Source organism: Callithrix jacchus, chromosome 12, assembly GCF_049354715.1.
Source record: "Callithrix jacchus isolate 240 chromosome 12, calJac240_pri, whole genome shotgun sequence".
Taxonomy (NCBI): domain Eukaryota; kingdom Metazoa; phylum Chordata; class Mammalia; order Primates; family Cebidae; genus Callithrix; species Callithrix jacchus.
In genome coordinates this window covers 99,047,317-99,065,394 of record NC_133513.1, presented here as the reverse complement: position 1 = coordinate 99,065,394, position 18,078 = coordinate 99,047,317, and the positions used below count along the sequence as shown (strand labels likewise).

The 18,078-nt window shown below is 36.2% G+C and overlaps 1 long non-coding RNA gene across 1 annotated transcript in view; it reads right to left on the bottom strand.

Annotated features, from left to right (window-relative positions):
* LOC118146383 (uncharacterized) overlaps nucleotides 1–17,858 on the bottom strand; it is a 139,032-nt gene extending 121,174 nt beyond the window's left edge. The window contains exons 1-2 of the long non-coding RNA XR_004732152.3: nucleotides 17,801–17,858; nucleotides 16,643–16,716 (exon numbers count right to left, since the gene is read on the bottom strand). This is a non-coding gene — a long non-coding RNA (uncharacterized LOC118146383). The remainder of the gene's footprint in view (nucleotides 1–16,642; nucleotides 16,717–17,800) is intronic.
* Between the last annotated feature and the right edge of the window lie 220 nt (nucleotides 17,859–18,078).

The window sequence follows — 18,078 nt, the reverse complement described above, 5'->3', positions numbered from 1 at the left end:
AATTCTGATTCCTCTAAGATGAATGAGAGGGAGTATAGAATGGCTTTTGGGAGGGGTGTTCATTCAGATGATAGTGATAATAACATCCAGTCAAGGTGAGAGTACCTGTCAAGAATTCAGATTTAACAATTCAAGTTCCTGTGATGAAGGTTGTCTTTGTCAAAAAATGGAAGGAACTCAAGTTTCCATGAAAGTCAACATAAATTGTGGTCCTTTGTCTAACAATTTACATACAATTTCCTCCTCATAATATAAATATTCATGTTTTTCAATCTTGAGGCATAAAACACTTGGTATTTGACTGCCCCAATTTTACTGTCAAATAGTTAGATCAGGAACCTTATTAAAAATCATTACATTGGTATAGCCTGCATAATTGGCAAAACTAACAACAAAGTAAAAGTGTCCAAAAAAGTAGATTTGCTTTTAGGTGTGTCTTATATATTCAAAATAATTCTGTGCTTGTAGTCAGCACAGTTCAAGCCAAGATACACATCTTGAATGCCAGAGATTATGAAGATACTATGTTAGACCATGCAACAGTATCTTTGCATGGTAAAGCAACAGGGATTGAAGTCTTTGTCTTCAAGAAGCTCACAATCTAGTGGCAAAGGTAGACATAGTAGAGGCTCTTTATGGTAGTTAGTGTTGTGTGACATGCTTAATTTGACATTTTGACAAGAATCCTAGGCAGTTTCAGGAAAAGAAAAGATGGATTATGAACAAGAGGTATTCAAGAAAATGTTTCTGAAAAGGTTGGTATTTGAAATCAACTTTGAAAGGTAGTAGCTCACTGATTAGCCCTCTCTACCTGCCTGGAATGACATCCCTCATATCTTAGAATGTCAAAGGCGTAAGAAATAGCAGTTCCATCTATAGGCAGATAATGGTGAGTGTTCCATTGTAATTAGAATATGGGTGATACAAGTGTAGCTGCAAAATTACCTGGGAAATAATGCTGCATAATTGGAACATCATTTAATTGCATTCTTATGACAATCTTATAAATCAGGTAGCACGGACACAGTTTTTCTATTTTGTTAATGAGGAACTAAAAAATTAAAGAGTTTAAACCTAACTCCATGTGGTTGTTGAATAAGCAGACTATTTAAGTCTGTTTTCTGTGGAACTGAAGTCAGCAAGTTTAGTAGTCAGGAGAGGAAGATGGACACAAAGTAACAGGGACAAGTCTGAAACCATAAGAACTGTATCTGTTTCTCAACTTCTATAAATAGGTGCCCTTCACCACAGAGATGCACACACATTTGTCCTGGGATTCAGAGAAGCTAACAAAATAGAGTGGAAGCTGGTTATACTGGGCCCATCAACTGCCTCACTCTACAAGGTAAGCAGTAGATTCGTGAAAATGTGTGATCTGTTATAGTACCTTCCTTTAGTAACCTTCATAGCATAAAATCCATCTATTCCTTCACTTGTGCCTTCCGAATTCCATGCACATTGCTCTTGTAGCCAACACTAACCCAGAACCACACAGTGAAGAGAATTCTGAAAATGTAATCTCAGCTTAGTTAAATTGATTTGTACAAAGTCATTGCAGTTGCAGAGACTCTGGCTACTGTTAGATTCCTTTGAAGAGTGGTTTTTGTTTTAGAAGGAAATTGATGTGACTGAACTTTAACTGCATACTCTTATCTCCTGGGCTGTGGGCTGCCACTGAAATCTCCATATAGTTTTTCTCAATTGACCTACTGGGGTCTTGCTGACACTTGTGTTGTTCAGCTGTTCTATTTGAGCAGATTGAAATCAACTGTCCTATTTGAGCAGATTCCTTCTGTATCTCCCCTTTTTCCTGGATTTTTCCACTGACTTTTGTCTGCCAACTTTTATCACTGAACTCTGTCCTGGGAAACCTCAGGCCAGTAGCTACCCTAACTCATACATTTTCAGAACTGTCTCACCAGGTACAGTCCTGTCTTGTAGGGGTAGTGCTACGGATTGAATGTTTCTACTTCCCCAAAATATATATGTTGAAGCCCCAAATCCCAATGTGATGTTGTTTGGAGGAGGGGGCTTTGGGAAGCAGTTATGTTTAGATGGGCTCATGAAAGTAGAACGTTTGTAATATAATCAGTGTCTTTATAAGAGACAACTTTTTATCAGAGCTAACACAATAAGATGGTGGCCACCTAAGCCTCAGAATAAATTCTACCTTGAACTTGAGCTTCTCAGCCTCCAGTACAGTGAGAAATAAATGTCTATTGTTTAAGCTACTCAGTCTATGGGATTTTGTTATGGTAGTTGAAGTATTAAGACAGGTAGTCTCCACTCTAGTTTCTAATACTGGTTATTCTCCAGTGCCTGCAAATAGAGTCCTGTGAATGTTTTGCTATATTGTATAATTGTTATCTGTATAAGGCTTACAGTGATAGAGCTATTCCACCATCATTAGAAATCAGAGGTTTATTTTTCTTGAGAATAGTATATCACTAATGGAAAAAAAGTTGTTTCAAAAATGTATGGAATATATGATGTCCTTTAAATTTTCTGAATAAACACATTTATATATGCAAAGAAACAAACATCTGGAAAGTTCTGCAGCAAAACATCAAAAGTGACTTTGTTACTGTCCTGAGCCTGTGAGTATTCTTTCTCTTCTATTTGTCCATCACATTTTCTGTTTTCTTACATTGATCATGGAATATTGTGCAATTTTAAAAGTGAAAACTCCATCATCTCAACCCCAAATTTTCGTAAGCTCATAAGCAACTTCAGCAAAGTCTCAGGATACAAAATCAATGTGTAAAAATCACAAGGATTCCTGTACATCAACAATAGACAAGCAGAAAGCCAATCCATGAATGAACTAGCATTCACAATTGCACAAACAAAATAAAATACCTAGGAATACAGGTAACCAGAAAAGTGAAGGACCTCTTCAAAAAGAATATAAATCACTGCCCAAGGAAGTCAGAGAGGTCATAAACAAATGGAAAAACATTCCATGCTCATGGATAGGAATAATCAATATCATGAAAATGACCATACTTTCCAAGGTAATTTATAGATTCAATGCTATTTCCATTAAACTACCACTGACATTCTTAACATAATTAGAAAAAACGACTTTAAAATCATATGGAACAAAAAAAAGAGCCTGTATAGCCAAAAAAACTTAAGCAAAAAGCGCAAAGCTGGAGGCATAATGCTACCTGACTTAAAGCTACACCACAAGACTACAGTAACTAGAACAGCATGTTACTGGTACAAAAACATCCAGAGACCAGTGGAGCAGAATAGAAATCTCAGAAATATGATTGTACATCTACAGCCATCTGATTTTTAACAAACCTGACAAAAAAGCAATGGGGAAAGGATTCGCTATTTAATAAATGGTGCTGGAAAGACTAGCTAGTCTTATGCAGAAAATCGAAACTGGACCCCTTCCTTATATATATATACCTTATATAAAAAGTAACTCAAGATCAATTAAAAACTTAAATGTGAAACCCAAAACTCTAGAAGAAAATCTAGGCAATAGTATTTAGGACATAGGCATGGGTAAAAATTTCATGATGAAAACATCAAAAGCAATGACAACAAAAGCATAACTTGACAAATGAGAACTAATTAAACTAAAGAGCTTCTACACAGCAAAAGAAACTATCATTGGAATGAACAGACATTACAGAATGGGAGAAATTTTTGCAATGTATTCATCTGGCAAAGATCTACTGTCCAGGATCTACAAGAAACTTAAAAAATTTTACAAAAAAAAAGCAAACAGTGCTATTAAAGCATGGGCAAAGGACATGAACAAACACCTCTCAAAGCATAACATATGAAAAAAAAGCTCAACATCACTGATTACTGGAAAAAATGCAAATCAAAACCACAACACGATACCATCTGATGCCAGTCAGAATGACAATTATTAAAAAGTTAAGAAACAACAGATACTGCCAAGGCTTTAGAGAAATAGAAGTGCTTTTACACTGTTGATAAACATGTAAGTTCATTCATTCAGTGTGGAAGACAGTATTGCCATTCCTCAAAGACCTAGAACTAGAAATACCATTTAACATAACAATCTCATTACTGGGTATATACCCAAGAGGATATAAATAATTCTGTTATAAAGATACATGCACATGTATGTTCACTGCAGCACTATTCACAATAGCAAAGACATGGAATCAACCCAAATGCTTATCAATGATAGAACAATAAAGAAAATACAGTACGTATACACCATGGAATACGGGCCGGGCACAGTGGCTCAAGCCTGTAATCCCAGCACTTTGGGAGGCCGAGGCGGGTGGATCACGAGGTCAAGAGATCGAGACCATCCTGGTCAACATGGTGAAACCCCATCTCTACTAAAAAATACAAAAAAATCAGCTGGTCATGGTGGCGCATGCCTGTAATCCCAGCTACTCAGGAGGCTGAGGCAGGAGAATTGCCTGAACCCGGGAGGCGGAGGTTGCAGTGAGCCGAGATTGCACCATTGCACTCCAGCGTGGGTAACAAGAGCGAAACTCCATCTCAAAAAAAAAAAAAAAAAAAATGAATGACATCATGTTTTTCGCCAGGACATGAATGGAGCTGGAAGTGATTATCCTCAGCAAACTAACACAGTAATAGAAAACCAAACACCACATGATTTTACTCCTAAGTGAGAGCTGAACTATGAGAACACATGGACACAGGGAGGGTAACAATACACACTGGTGCCTGCCATGCAAGGGGTGAGTGGAGGATGAAGGAAGAGCATCAGGCAAATAGGTAATGCATTCAGGGCTTACTGCCTAGGTGATGGGTTGATAGGTGCAGCAAACCACCATGGCCCCAATTACTTATGCAACACATCTCTGCACATCCTACACATGTTTACCAGAACTTAAAATAAAAATTTTTTTTAAAAAAGGTATTAGAGTCAGCCTGAATCTTTTATTCTGTGATGATGAAAATCTGTCTTTAGATATTAAATAATCCGTCTCAAATCAGTTTAGTATAGTAATGTCCTTTGGTACTTTTTATTTTCTTCTGGAAAACTAGAATTTCTGTTTTCTAAATAGATGGTCCACAAACTTCCTCTCTCTCTTCTTCTCTATTTTTCTTTCCTAGCTCCTTTATTTTCTCTTCCTTCTTCTGTCCTTCCCAATATTTACCAAGTTTATACTCCATGCTAAATATTATGTTGCACTCTGGAGATCCAGAGTTGAATAAACTCTAGTCTCTCAGAGAATCTATTTGGGAAGATAGACAAGTGCATAGCTATTGCAGCATGGTGTAATGACATCACAGACAGAAGTATGCACAGGGTGCTGAGGAAAGGGTGGGAGAGGCACTGGGCATTCTGGGAACACCAGGAGAGTAAAGGCTTGCTGCTCCTAGATGGCTTTCATAAGACGAGATATAAAAAGCACAGTCATAACTTATCTTCTTTCTCTCCCTTATAGATTTAACTTTTTTTCTGTACTTCAATTCTCTATTACTTTGAAGACTGTCTTATCATTAACATTTATTTATTTTTCAAGTTGACATATGAAATATTATGTATTCATCATAGGCAACATGTTGTTTATAAGTATATATACATTGTGGAACTGTTAACTGTAGCTAATTAACAAATGCTTCACCTCCCGTGGTTACCATTTTTGTGTACCATTTTTGTGATAAGACATTTAACATCCGTACTCTTAGCAGTTTACAAGAATACAATATGTCAACATTAACTACAGTCACTACAGATCTGTTGAATTCATTTCTCCTATCTAACTGTTAATATGTATTTTTGACCAACATCACCCTCCCTCTCATCCCTGCTAACCACCCAGTCTCTGGTAAACCACCACTGTATTGTCTATTTCTCTAAGATCAACTTAAGATTCCACATATGAGTGAGATCATGCAGTATTGGTGCAGTATTTGTCTTTCTGTGCCTTGCTTATTTCACTTAACATAATATTCTCCAGATTATTCACGTTGTTGCAAACAACAGAATTTCCTTCTCTTTATGGCTAAATATTATCCCACTATGAATATATACTACATTTTCTTTATCCATTCATCCGTTGATGGACCCTTAGGTTAAATCCATATCTTGGCTATTCTAAATAGCATGGCAATAAACATAAGAGTGCAGATATCTCTTCAACATACTGATTTCATTTCCTTTGAATATATACCAGGAATGCTGGATCATATAGCAGGCAGTTCTATTTTTAATTGTTTGTGAAACCTTCATACTGTTTTTCATAATAGCTTTATTCATTTATATTCCCACCAATTGTGTGTAAATGTTGTCATTTCTCCACATCCTCCCCACCACTTGTTATCTCTTGCCTTTTTGATAATAGTCATCCTAATAGGAGTGAAATAATATCTCATTGTGGTTTTGATTTGCATTTCCCTGATGATTAGCAACGTTCAGCATTTTTTCATGTACCCTTGGCCGTTTGTATGTCTTCTCTTGAAAAACAGCTATTCAAGTCCTTTGTCCATTTTTAATTGAGTAATTTGATTCCTTGCTATTGAGTTGTTAATTGCTTATCAGATGTATTGTGTGCAAATATTTTCTCCTGTCCTGTGTATTTTCATCTTGTTGATTGTTTCCTGTGCAGAAGCTTTTTAGTTTAATGTAATCCCACTTATCTATTTTTATATTTGTTGCCCATTCAAAAATCATTTTAAATTATTATTTTACATTTTAAGTTCTCTTTCAGCAGGTAGAGACAGAAGAGTTTTATATATTAAGTAATTTTTTACCATAATCATAATTTATATTACAGAGGCATTCGTGTTTACTTTAAAATGCTAAAAGAACGTTTATAGATACTTAAAGGGTTGATTCAGTCATGACTAGGCCAATAGTGACAGAATCACATTTATCTTACAATCTAGATCATCTACATAAAGGGTGAGGGAAATGGGTGGCTCTTAGCTGATAAGAGATTTGTAAGTATTAAAATGGCTTCAGCATTAGCATTTGGATCAAGCATCATTGAAAGAGACATAAAAATAAAGTTTTGCACAGTAGTTTTATACCACTTTTGATGAAGCTGATTGATCTCCTACATTAGACAAAGAAAGCTAAAATCCCCCAGGGAAACACTTAACAAGAATAAAAAGCGAGAGAAAATTAATACACTGTGTGTATGGGTCTTGCATATTTTATTTCGTTAGTAGTTCCTGTCATGATTGTTGAAAACTTAGTGACTTTACACATATTTGAAGTAAAATTCCCCTCTGACTTCACTGGGTAAAATGTGCACGATAACAAATGCATTTACCCTTTAAATGAACCCAACTCATTGAAAGTGATGGGTGCTTTAAAACTAGTGATGGACAGGCCTTGGGAATCTGGGGAGGTTGGTACAAGTTTCACCACTTTATCTGAAGCTAATGTGAGCTATTTGATTCAGCATATGAGATTGAAAGTCTCATAGGAGTAGGAATTAGCACACTCAGCAACCTCATAATATTATAGAAGTTAACATTTGTTGGGCAGATGAATTTTTGGTGTCAAACATAAAAATAGGTTTTCTTTTCTGCAACCTACTGTAGCGATCCATGTGGAATCATAAATCTGAAATATTGTGAATTTTCAAAAGAGAATGTCAAAGATTAATTACTTCTAAGAGAATAGCACTGAGCTTTTCCATGATTCACACTGACAGGGAGAAGTTCATCCCCTGTAATTCGAAAGGGAAAAAATGTGTATTTCTTTTCATAAAGTTAGAAGAAGAAAACCTTAAAAGATAAAGTCATCATCCCATATGAAAATTTTTTTAAAGAATATTTATCTTTCAAAGAATGAATATAGATATAGGTATGCCTTCTTATCACTGCATGAGTTATTTAAATTAAGATATGAGAAACTCAACTAATTCAGCTTGAATTCCTCATTGTGTAAATTCAACAAACACTCATTTCTCTATAATGCTACCTTCCACATTGCCAATACCACGAACCAGACACAGTCTTACTCTGACAAATTGAACCAACAAAAAAAGGTTACATTTATTTCAGCATCTCAGTGCCCTTGCCTTCCTGGATTGTGAATTAGGTGAAACAGGGAAGTAAACAGGACATAAAGTTAAGCTCAATTCCAGCCAAGAAATTCTATCCTCATGTTAACTTCCTTCTGAAATACCCTAGCTTGAGCTTGGCTATAATGAATACATCTTAAACAATCCTGCTAACTCCAGTTTGCCCACCCTGAGCTATAGGGTCCACCCTGACCTATGTAGGGCATTCTGTTTCTAAAGCTTGAGGAATGAGACACCTGGCATCTTTGTAACGTAATTTTCTGAGAAACAAGGCCTACCAGCCCTGTACATTCTGTATCTGCAACTGTGTAACTGTTACCCCACACTGCTACCCCATATCCTGAGTAAAAAACAATTTTAAGTAGAACTTTTTTGTTAGGCCCCTCTTCTCCCGTAACCTGCTCCTTCTCCTTCTGCTTCTGTAATAATTGCTTACCGCACCCGACCCTAAACTGGTATAAAAATGTTGACTGCCCTTTGTTCTTCGCGGAGAGGTTTGAGCTCTAGCTAAGTCTCGGATGCCAGCCAAATAAAGGTGGGCTCTCAGCAAACTCAGTGTGTGGCACTTCTGTTTAAAGTCATTTGGGAATAACACTTCTCAATATTGCTTATTCTCTAAGCATAAGGGTGAGTTTGCTGTGATGTCACCAAGCTCCTTGTCCTGATCATCCCTAATATTTGTTGTGACATTGAGTTTTACAAGATTTCTGGGGATCCTTGGACCAAGTCTAGGCTAGCTTATAAGGCAACACGGTACTTCGTGGACCACTAGAGGAAGGCAGAAGATTCCTACCCCTCACAGTATAATGTTGACCAACTATGAGTTTATTCAGAAAACATCCTGCATTTTGAAGGGTTATTCAATGAGATGGAGAGCAAAGAGGAAGGGAACCAGGTGGGGGAAGACAATCAGGCTTGACTTTGCCATTGTTCAGTAATGGTTTTTGGAGAATGTTTTGAGGTCTTTAATGGGGAAACAAAGGGGAAGAAAAAATAGAGCATAAAAAGAGGAAACAGGTGGAGTGAGGAAGGGCACAGACTTTGGAAGAATGCAGCTGGAGCTTCCCTGCCTGCCCCATCACTCTACTTTTGCAGCTTCAGACACACTTTATAACCAAGTTCCAGGGTTTTATTTTGCATTTGTACACTTGGTACGTTTATGGTATCTATCTCATATGGTTACTGTGAGATTTAAAACGAAATAACAATAGTAATAACAAAGCTGGACTACAGCATTTAATGATTTTACATTTAGCATAGTTATCATAGTCTCTGGCAAATATTACCTTTAACATCATTATCTTTATTAGGATGCTACCCTGATTTTTATATCAGCTTTGCAATACTGGTTAGACGACTCTCGGTAATTCTCCAGAACTTTGTTTCCCCATCTAAGAGATGGTAGGGATGGATCAGGTAGGCTCCAGGGCACCATCAGACTCTGACAACCTATAACTTGATCTTTTTGAAAGACTTCACTTTTGAGAGTCACCAGCTATACATCCATATTCTCCCAGAATTCCAAATTGGGAGACATTATTCAGGAAATAGAAATGGGGGAAAAAAATTCAAGGAAATTATTACAGAAAGAACATAATGATAGAAAGGGCACATAAAATCCCTGCCTATTTCCAAAGCCTGTTTTTACACTTATGCATTCCTCATGAGACTGCCCCAAATGCAATTTAAAGAAACACTGAATTGGATTCAGAAAGTTGAGCATTTTATGAATTTTTGTCTCTAAGTGACATATGCCTTTCTACAAAATCAGAAAATAGATTTGTTCAGTGCATGGAGTGGAGTATTACTGATGTAATTGGGTAAGGCTGGCAAAATGTCTTCGGTTTTAGTTGATGACACTGAATAAATCTCCTGTCAGGAATAAATTGAGTATTCATAGAAGCTTCAGTGTACCTGTGAACACAGATGAGCACTGAAATTTGAGAGCTTGATCAGATTCTCTTCTATGGATTCAAAGCATTATGAAAATGGACTTAAATGTAGAGAAAAATGCAACCACCGAAACCTAACAAAACCGAGGTTCCGTTTCTAAGACAACGGCCTCCACCTAGATAGAAAAGAGGAAGCCGCTGGCATTTTGTGTGTACATGAGCTGGTGTGTCATGCTATAACACAAAAGTGAACCATGAAGACTCATTTCCTTTAGATCTCATATTAAACTTATTTTGTATGAGAAATGTGTTACTAGAGTGGTCTTTGCTTCTGCCTATAATATTTGAAGAAGCTCTAAATTTGTAAATCAATTTTGCAGCAACTAACAGTAATAGGTAGCTCATTGGATTGAATAGCTGTCATTATACTTGAAACAATGCCCACTTTTTTTTTCAAATCCCATAAAATGACCTAAATCTCAGAGAGACAGAAGACTAAATACAGAAACTAAATAATTAAGAGGATTTCTGTTCTTTCTTATCCAGAGTAATAGAAATCCCAGTGCATTTGATTTGATTACATTTATAGAGAGTGATATGATGGTCAAAATTTCATTTTTACAGTTTCCTAGCAAACAGGACTGTGATGAGCTGTGACTTGTTGTTAAGACACAATAGGCATTACACTCAAAAGACTATTTTGATACCTCAAGAAAAAATCCTTGTACTGATGCCTAGGATGCAATGCAAGCAGGAATAACTTTTAACAGGGTTTAGGAATCCATGCCAACCATTTTTATTTCAACTTGAAAAAAAATCACTATACTTGGTACTAAAGGAAAAGCCAGGAAGTCTTTTAATCCCCAAGAATATCACCTTATATTGGTCACGGCATGGAGAAAAGCTCTGGAGCTTTGGAGCTAATTTCCTCAGGGAAGGGACCATTGCTTTTGTGGAACACATGGTGAGATTCATTAGCATTTGAGTTCAGGGAGAAAAAGACGCTTCTCTTTTTCTCTTTCTCTCTAACTTCTTTCTATAAAATAGAAAGAATGGGAGCTGTGAAGTACAAATAATCGGATTTATATTGAAGCTTATCATTTACTAGGTTTGTGACTTTGGGCTAATTAACTTGCCTCATTTAGCTTTGTTTGCCTTATCTGTAAAGAGTAAACTCTGAATGCATTAAAAAATATACATGAAAGCTCTTTGCAAGACAGAAAGTATAAAAAAAACAAAGTGTAATGTTAAACTGTGTTAAGACCTACCATCACACCTCATGGTTCAAAGCCAAACTTAGAAACAATATGATTTAAGCAATCTTCTCAGTTTTCACATATTTATGATATAAATAATAACAGTCCATACTTACTAACATCACAGAGTGGATTCAAAATAATCTCTGATTAAGATACTTAAACATGTAAATTAGTGTAGCCATTATGGAAAACGATATAGTGGTTCCTCAAAAAATTAAAAATTTCCATTACTGGGTATATACATCCAAGGAAAATCAGTATGTTGAAGAGATATCTGCACTCCCATGTTTATTGCATCATCATTGACAATAGCCAAGATATGGAATCAACCTAAATGATACAATGGTTGAATGGATGAAGAAAATGTCATGCATATGTATACACACACACAATGAAATTCAGCCAAAGAAGGAAATTCTACCATTTGCAACAACAGATAAACACATCTCTATAATCTTCAACATCAAAATAATAATTCACATTTATTGAGTGCTTACCCTCTGCTACGTTTTTTATTTTAAAAAATTTGACAGATAACACTGTATTAGCATATTGTAATAGAAATTTACATGCAATGTAGAACATAATTATGTACAACTTAATGTTTCCAGTATATGTACATTGTGGAATAGTTAACTCTATCAAATTAGAGATGAACCTGGAAGACATTATGTTAAGTGAAATAAGCCAGGCCCAGAAAGAAAACACATGATCTTAATTTCCTTTGGTTCTATATTATTTCACTCGTGTGGAATCTAAAACAAGTTGATCTTGCAGAAATAGAGAGTAGAAGAGTGGTTTTCAGAGGCTGGGGCAGGGAGGGGAAGAGAGATGGGTAGAGGTTGGTCAAGAGATAAACAATTACAGTCAGGAGGAATATATTTAAGAGAGAGCAAAGAAAGTGAATGTTGAGTGTTCTCACCACACAAATGATAACTGTGTCAAGTAATGTATTTCTTTTCTTTTTTTTTTTTCCCCCGAGACGGAGTTTCGCTCTTGTTACCCATGCTGGAGTGCAATGGCGCGATCTCGGCTCACCGCAACCTCCGCCTCCTGGGTTCAGGCAATTCTCCTGCCTCAGCCTCCTGAGTAGCTGGGATTACAGGCACTCACCACCATGCCCAGCTAATTTTTTGTATTTTTAGTAGAGACGGGGTTTCACCATGTTGACCAGGGTGGTCTCGATGTGTTGACCTCGTGATCCACCCGCCTCGGCCTCCCAAAGTGCTGGGATTACAGGCGTGAACCACCGCGCCCGGCCGTAATGTATTTCTTAATTTGATAGCATTAACTATTCCACAATGTATATGTACTGGAAACATTAAGTTGTACATGATTATTTTCTACATTATATGTAAATTTCCATTACAATATGTTAATATATACAATGTTATCTGTCAAATTTTTTAAAATAAAAACATGTAGCAGAGGGTAAGCACTCAATAAATGTGAATTATTATTTTGATGTTGAAGATTATAGAGATGTGATTTTTTTTTTTTGCCTTTTGTTCTTCTCCTTTAAGTCCCGATTTCCATTTTTTTTCTTTTTGAGATGGAGTCTCGCTCTGTTGACCAGGCTGGAGTGCAGTGCCTTGCCTGGCTCACTGCAACCTCCACCTCCCAGTTCATGCGATTCTCCTGCCTCAGCCTCCTGAGTAGCTGGGATTATAGACACGTTCCACCTCATCAAGTAAATTTTTGTATTTTCAGTAGAAAAAGGGTTTTACCATATTGGCCAGGCTCATCTCACTCCTGACCACAGGTAATCTGCCTGCCTTGGCCTTCCAAAATATTGGGACTACAAGCATGAGCCATTGCATCCAGCCCTGTCTTCTTTTTAAATTCTTGTTTACTTGTTATATTCCCTTTCTCTAAACCTTCCTTACTCCCTAAGGGTAATCAGTGGAATATGTAGGAACTTGTGCATTTGAAGAGAGAACTTGTTCATGTCCAGCTAAAGACTCCTGGGGCTATACAGCTATCTGACCATGGAATATGTTTAATGCCTCAAACTTTGTCTTAGCAAATGGAGAGATTCATTCAGAAAGCTCTATAAGTCTTTACTTATCCAATTAATATGAGTGTTTTTAGTATTTTAGAGCAAATCTCTTTTTTTGAAGTTATTCAAAAAGTATTCATTAATCAGGCAATATGTCAGTCACAGGGAGTGCAGAGATGAATGAAATTGATTTATTCCCTGTGTTTATTTGGTTTACATTCTGGTATAAGAACTGCCAGAGTTATGAAACCCCAGATACCTTGTTCAAGTCAGGGACAAATTCTGAAGTGCACTATTGCCTGAAATCATCCATTTGCTTGGCTTCCTCATTTTTCCTATTTTACTTCTTCCCCTCTTACTGTTTTCTTCTGGGAACTGTTCCTTAAAGTTTCACTTACGTGAAATTCACACCCCAGGGTCTACTTCCAGGGAATCTACACTAAGAAAATGTTCAACAGGAAAAGGTGAACAAGCTTATGGATATAAAGACACTGATTCCCCAAGTCAGCAAGTGTCTGTCAACAATTGGCTTACCTTAATGATTTATGAAAATTTCTTTTGCTTCTATGTTATTGGTTAAAGAATATGATTGAGCAGGTAAAGTTAGCTCTAGGAGAAGAGTTCAGAGTCACAGACTCTTAACCAATTCCAGAAAAATGTATCAATTTACCTAATCCCCTACAAAACAGCACACATATGGGGAAGGGATGTGCCATTGGTGGCAGTGGAATGGCTCCCTCTTCAGAAGAAGATTCTCTAGTAATAGTGGCAGACCTTACAGTACTTACAATATCAGAAAGTTTTTCCTATGTACTTCTTATATATAAACTTATTTTGACCTCTTACAAGCTTTCATACCTCATGATTATTATTAAACATATGAAGAAACTGAGACATAAACAGACAAAGTGACTTGTCTCAAGTCGCATAGCTAATAAGTGGAAAACCTGGGATTTGAACAGAAATCATCTGGCTTTAGAAAATATTAGTTAATCACAAAATAATGTAGCATTTCAGGTCATGAAATAATGGAATGCTAACTAGTATTAGCATAATCATCAGAAAAACAGGAGCAGCAGCACTGAGTATACACCGTATGTCAACATGTCCAGGCACTGTTTTATAGGTTTTACATATATTATCTTATCCAAACCTTATAAAGACTTAGATAATAATATTATATCCATTTTTAGAATTGGGAAGCCCGAACCTCAGAGGGTTTAAGCAATCTACCCAAAGTCACAGTTAGATAGAGGCAAAGTCAAAAGGAGAGCAAAACATACTGCATTTTCACCAGAAAATTATGGGCATTGTAATGCAAAACCACTTATCTTACTCTTTGTCTTGTAGCAACTGAATTATCTTAGAAAAATAAAGTACATTTTCGAAATTTTACTTAGAAGTAAATGATGTTAGCTAAAACTTTTTACTTTTATTTACTAGAAAAAACAAAAAGAACATTTTCTACATTTAAAGATTATTTTATTTTGATTACAGAGAGGTTCTCTTATGTTCTATATGTTTTATGGTTTTAATTTTTATATTTAAGTTTATGATGCACTTCAAATATTTTCGCATATGCTATGAATTAGCAATGGAGGGTTTGCCTCTTTCTTTGAGTGTGGCTGGTAGGTGGTCCAGGACACTTTATGAAAATAGTATATTTCCCTATTGAATTACCTTGACCATATATATGTAGGTCTATTTCAAGATTCCTTATTTCGGTACCACTTTATGTTTATTATTGTAGCTTTTTAGTAAGACATAAAATCAGTAGTGTACCTACATCAAATTTGTCCTTAGTTTCAAAATTGTTTTGCCTACTCTAGGTCCTTTGGATTTTCCTATGAATATTAGGAACAACTTGTCAATGTCTTATAAAAGACCTGCTCTAATTATGTATGGGACTGTGTTGATGCTATAGTTCAATTTAGAGAGAATGAAAATCATAACCACATTGTTTTTCTGTCCATAAACTTGTATATCACTTCATTCACTTAATTTCTTTAACTTTTATCATTATTCGTTTGTAGTTTGCCTATCTTTGATTAAATTTATGCCTTTATAGGTTATGTTTTATTGATTTAAATTTTTAAATAATATGCTTTAATATTTTAATATTTTTAAATATTTTTAAGTATTGCGCTTAATTGTTTGTTGTTAACACACAAAAATACGATGATTTTTTAATAATGATTTTATATCCAACAACTTGCCTAAATCATTTATTGGTTCTCACAGGTTTTTATATTTTCTAAAATTTTCTATGTGTAAAATCATATTATCTATAACTAGAAAGATTTCCAAGTTCTTACTTTCTACTCATTATGCCATGTACTACTTTTTTCTTACCGTACTGAAATGGCTGAGGCCTCCAGTTAAATACTGAAAAGGAGTCATTAGAGTAAGCCTCATATATATTGCCCAATTTATATTTGTTTACAGTGGCAGGGCTAGTCTGGTGTCAGGTTTTCCATCACAGTGAGAAATGGACAGCTGTAAGAAGATACTTATACATTTTACCAAACCAAATTGAATACCAAATACCACCTTAATTGAAGATGCAGTAAGTAGTCATTGATAACCACATATGATTTATATATATATATTTTTCTCATTAATAATGCTATCTATTCTGGTACCATTTTGTTCTATTCAGATGCCTAAGCCTAGTGACAATTCTCCATAAAATTTTCTCCAGCAATATGTCCCATGTTCTTGACTGATACATGTCTTTTTATGCTCTTCTTAATATCTTTCAACAGTTCATTATTTAAAGTGCCTGTCCTATGCCATTCAAATGAATAGGAAATCTACCATGACATAGTATAAAAAGTATGGACTTTAACTCAAAAGGAATTTACTTTCAGTTAGTGCCAGTAGTTCTTACTGGCTTGGGGTCAGAAGGCTTTCTTAAGCCTGAATTTTCTCATTTATATAGTAGGTTTAATGCTTACCTTGCACCGCTGTTAAGAGCATTAGGGATGCTATGTTTACTGTGCCTAGCACAGTTCTTGACATGAAGTAGATTGTTCGAAAAACAACATCAGTTCTGCCACATTAATTACAGTACTCATATTGAACATCAATTTCACATAACTGTATCAATAAGAATGGAGATCCTCTGTCTCCCTTTCACGTTCCTGGGCCTTCTTGATTTAAAAGTGATGTTCCTTCCAGTCTGCACTAAAATCCAGTCCCCCACAGTGGTTCTATTCTGGATTATCTAATCGAACCTTTGCAAGGTCCCAGCCATCCCAGCTCAGTCTCTTAAATCCCCCACTTGCAACTTAAAAGTAATTCCCTGAAAACTTTGTTCTTCAACCCACCTTAGTATTCCCAATTACACAATTTTATGCCTTGACACAAAAGCTCCACTCTCATCTATTATGTTAAAATTGGCCTATTTGAACCAGAACCCAAAACATTAGCAAATAACATATTTTATGGGGAGCTCAGTATTTAAACAGTATGCCTTACCTCAGCTCCCCCAAAGGAAAAGACACTGGATGCTTCCTGGTTGTGGATGATGGAATACCCATCTCTTCCTCATCCTTCAGATAAATTTTTGAAAATGCAGACAACCATGGCAATGAAAAAACAATTGCTGTTATATTAGTACCAAGCTGAATGTTCATGTTTTTCTATAAGAACATTTATGTTAAATCAATGTAATTTCTCTTATGCTCAATTTAATAAGAAAGTTTGAAGTCATCACTTTTGGAGATTTCTCAATTTCAACTTCTATTTGAGCTATCTGAAATGCATTAAATACAGCCTCACCAAGAATATGGAAATAGGTGACTTTACATATTCATTTCAAATCTAAGAATTCTAAGATATAGAAAATAACTATTAAATTATTTTAAAGATGATCCAATACAAAGCAATTTTTGATGGCTCTATAACTGGAAAGACCATGATGAGGACAACAATTTCACATCTAAATAGAAGACCTCCATAACCCATTCTGGGGCAGATCCTAATCTCAGTACAAGAGTACCTCAGACCCCTATGGCAACCTAAGTTCCAGTTCTGGGGAAGACAGAAGATGTTTACCAATGTCATCTCAGTGATAAACATCTTTAATAAGTGCAAATATTAAGTAAAACCTTTGTGGGAGGTCTGATTTTGAGAGGAAGAAAGAGAAAGAAAGAGAGAGAGAAAGAGAAAGAAAAAAAGGGAAAGGAAAGAAAAGGAAAAAAAGGAAGGAAGGAAGGAAGGAAGGAAGAAAATCTCCCTGAACAGGTTAATAACTGGCTCAAGTGAAGCACCTCACAAGATGTGAAAGCAAAAAATAAAAAAGTTAAAAGAATAAAAAATTTATTTCATGTCAACTGTCACATAGGTGTCTTATTCCAGATTCCCCCAAAGCAAAGCCAGAGCCAGATATTTACAGGCAAGTATGTGTAAGACCGGTTGACTTGCCAGGAGTCAAACAGACACATTTATCACTCTCCACGCCTGATAACTGCGTCATCACCTGAGCTCATTATCTGGCTTCCCCACATAGCTTCCATGCACCCGCCTCTGCATACCATGCCCAAGCCCACACTCAGCACTAAATTATGCATCCAACCTCCAGCCCGCTGTTAAAAAAACCCTGCAGAAAAATTTTTTAAAGAAGCCCCACCGTACCCTGCCCAGCAACAGCCTGCCCCTTATGCCTCTGGCAGGCCCGCGTACCCAAGGTCCCGCCCACCTACCACTGGCAACTAGTTTCATGTACTTCCTATTTTAACTCCATGTACTTCCTGCTCCTCAACAGCCAAAAGAAATGCCTTCTCTTTGTTTCCCCAGTAGTCAATCAAGGCCCACCTACCCAAGGTCCCACCTTCCTACCAATGGCAGCTAGTTTCATGTACTTCCTACTTTAACTCCATGTACTTCCTACCCCTCAACAGCCAATAGAAATG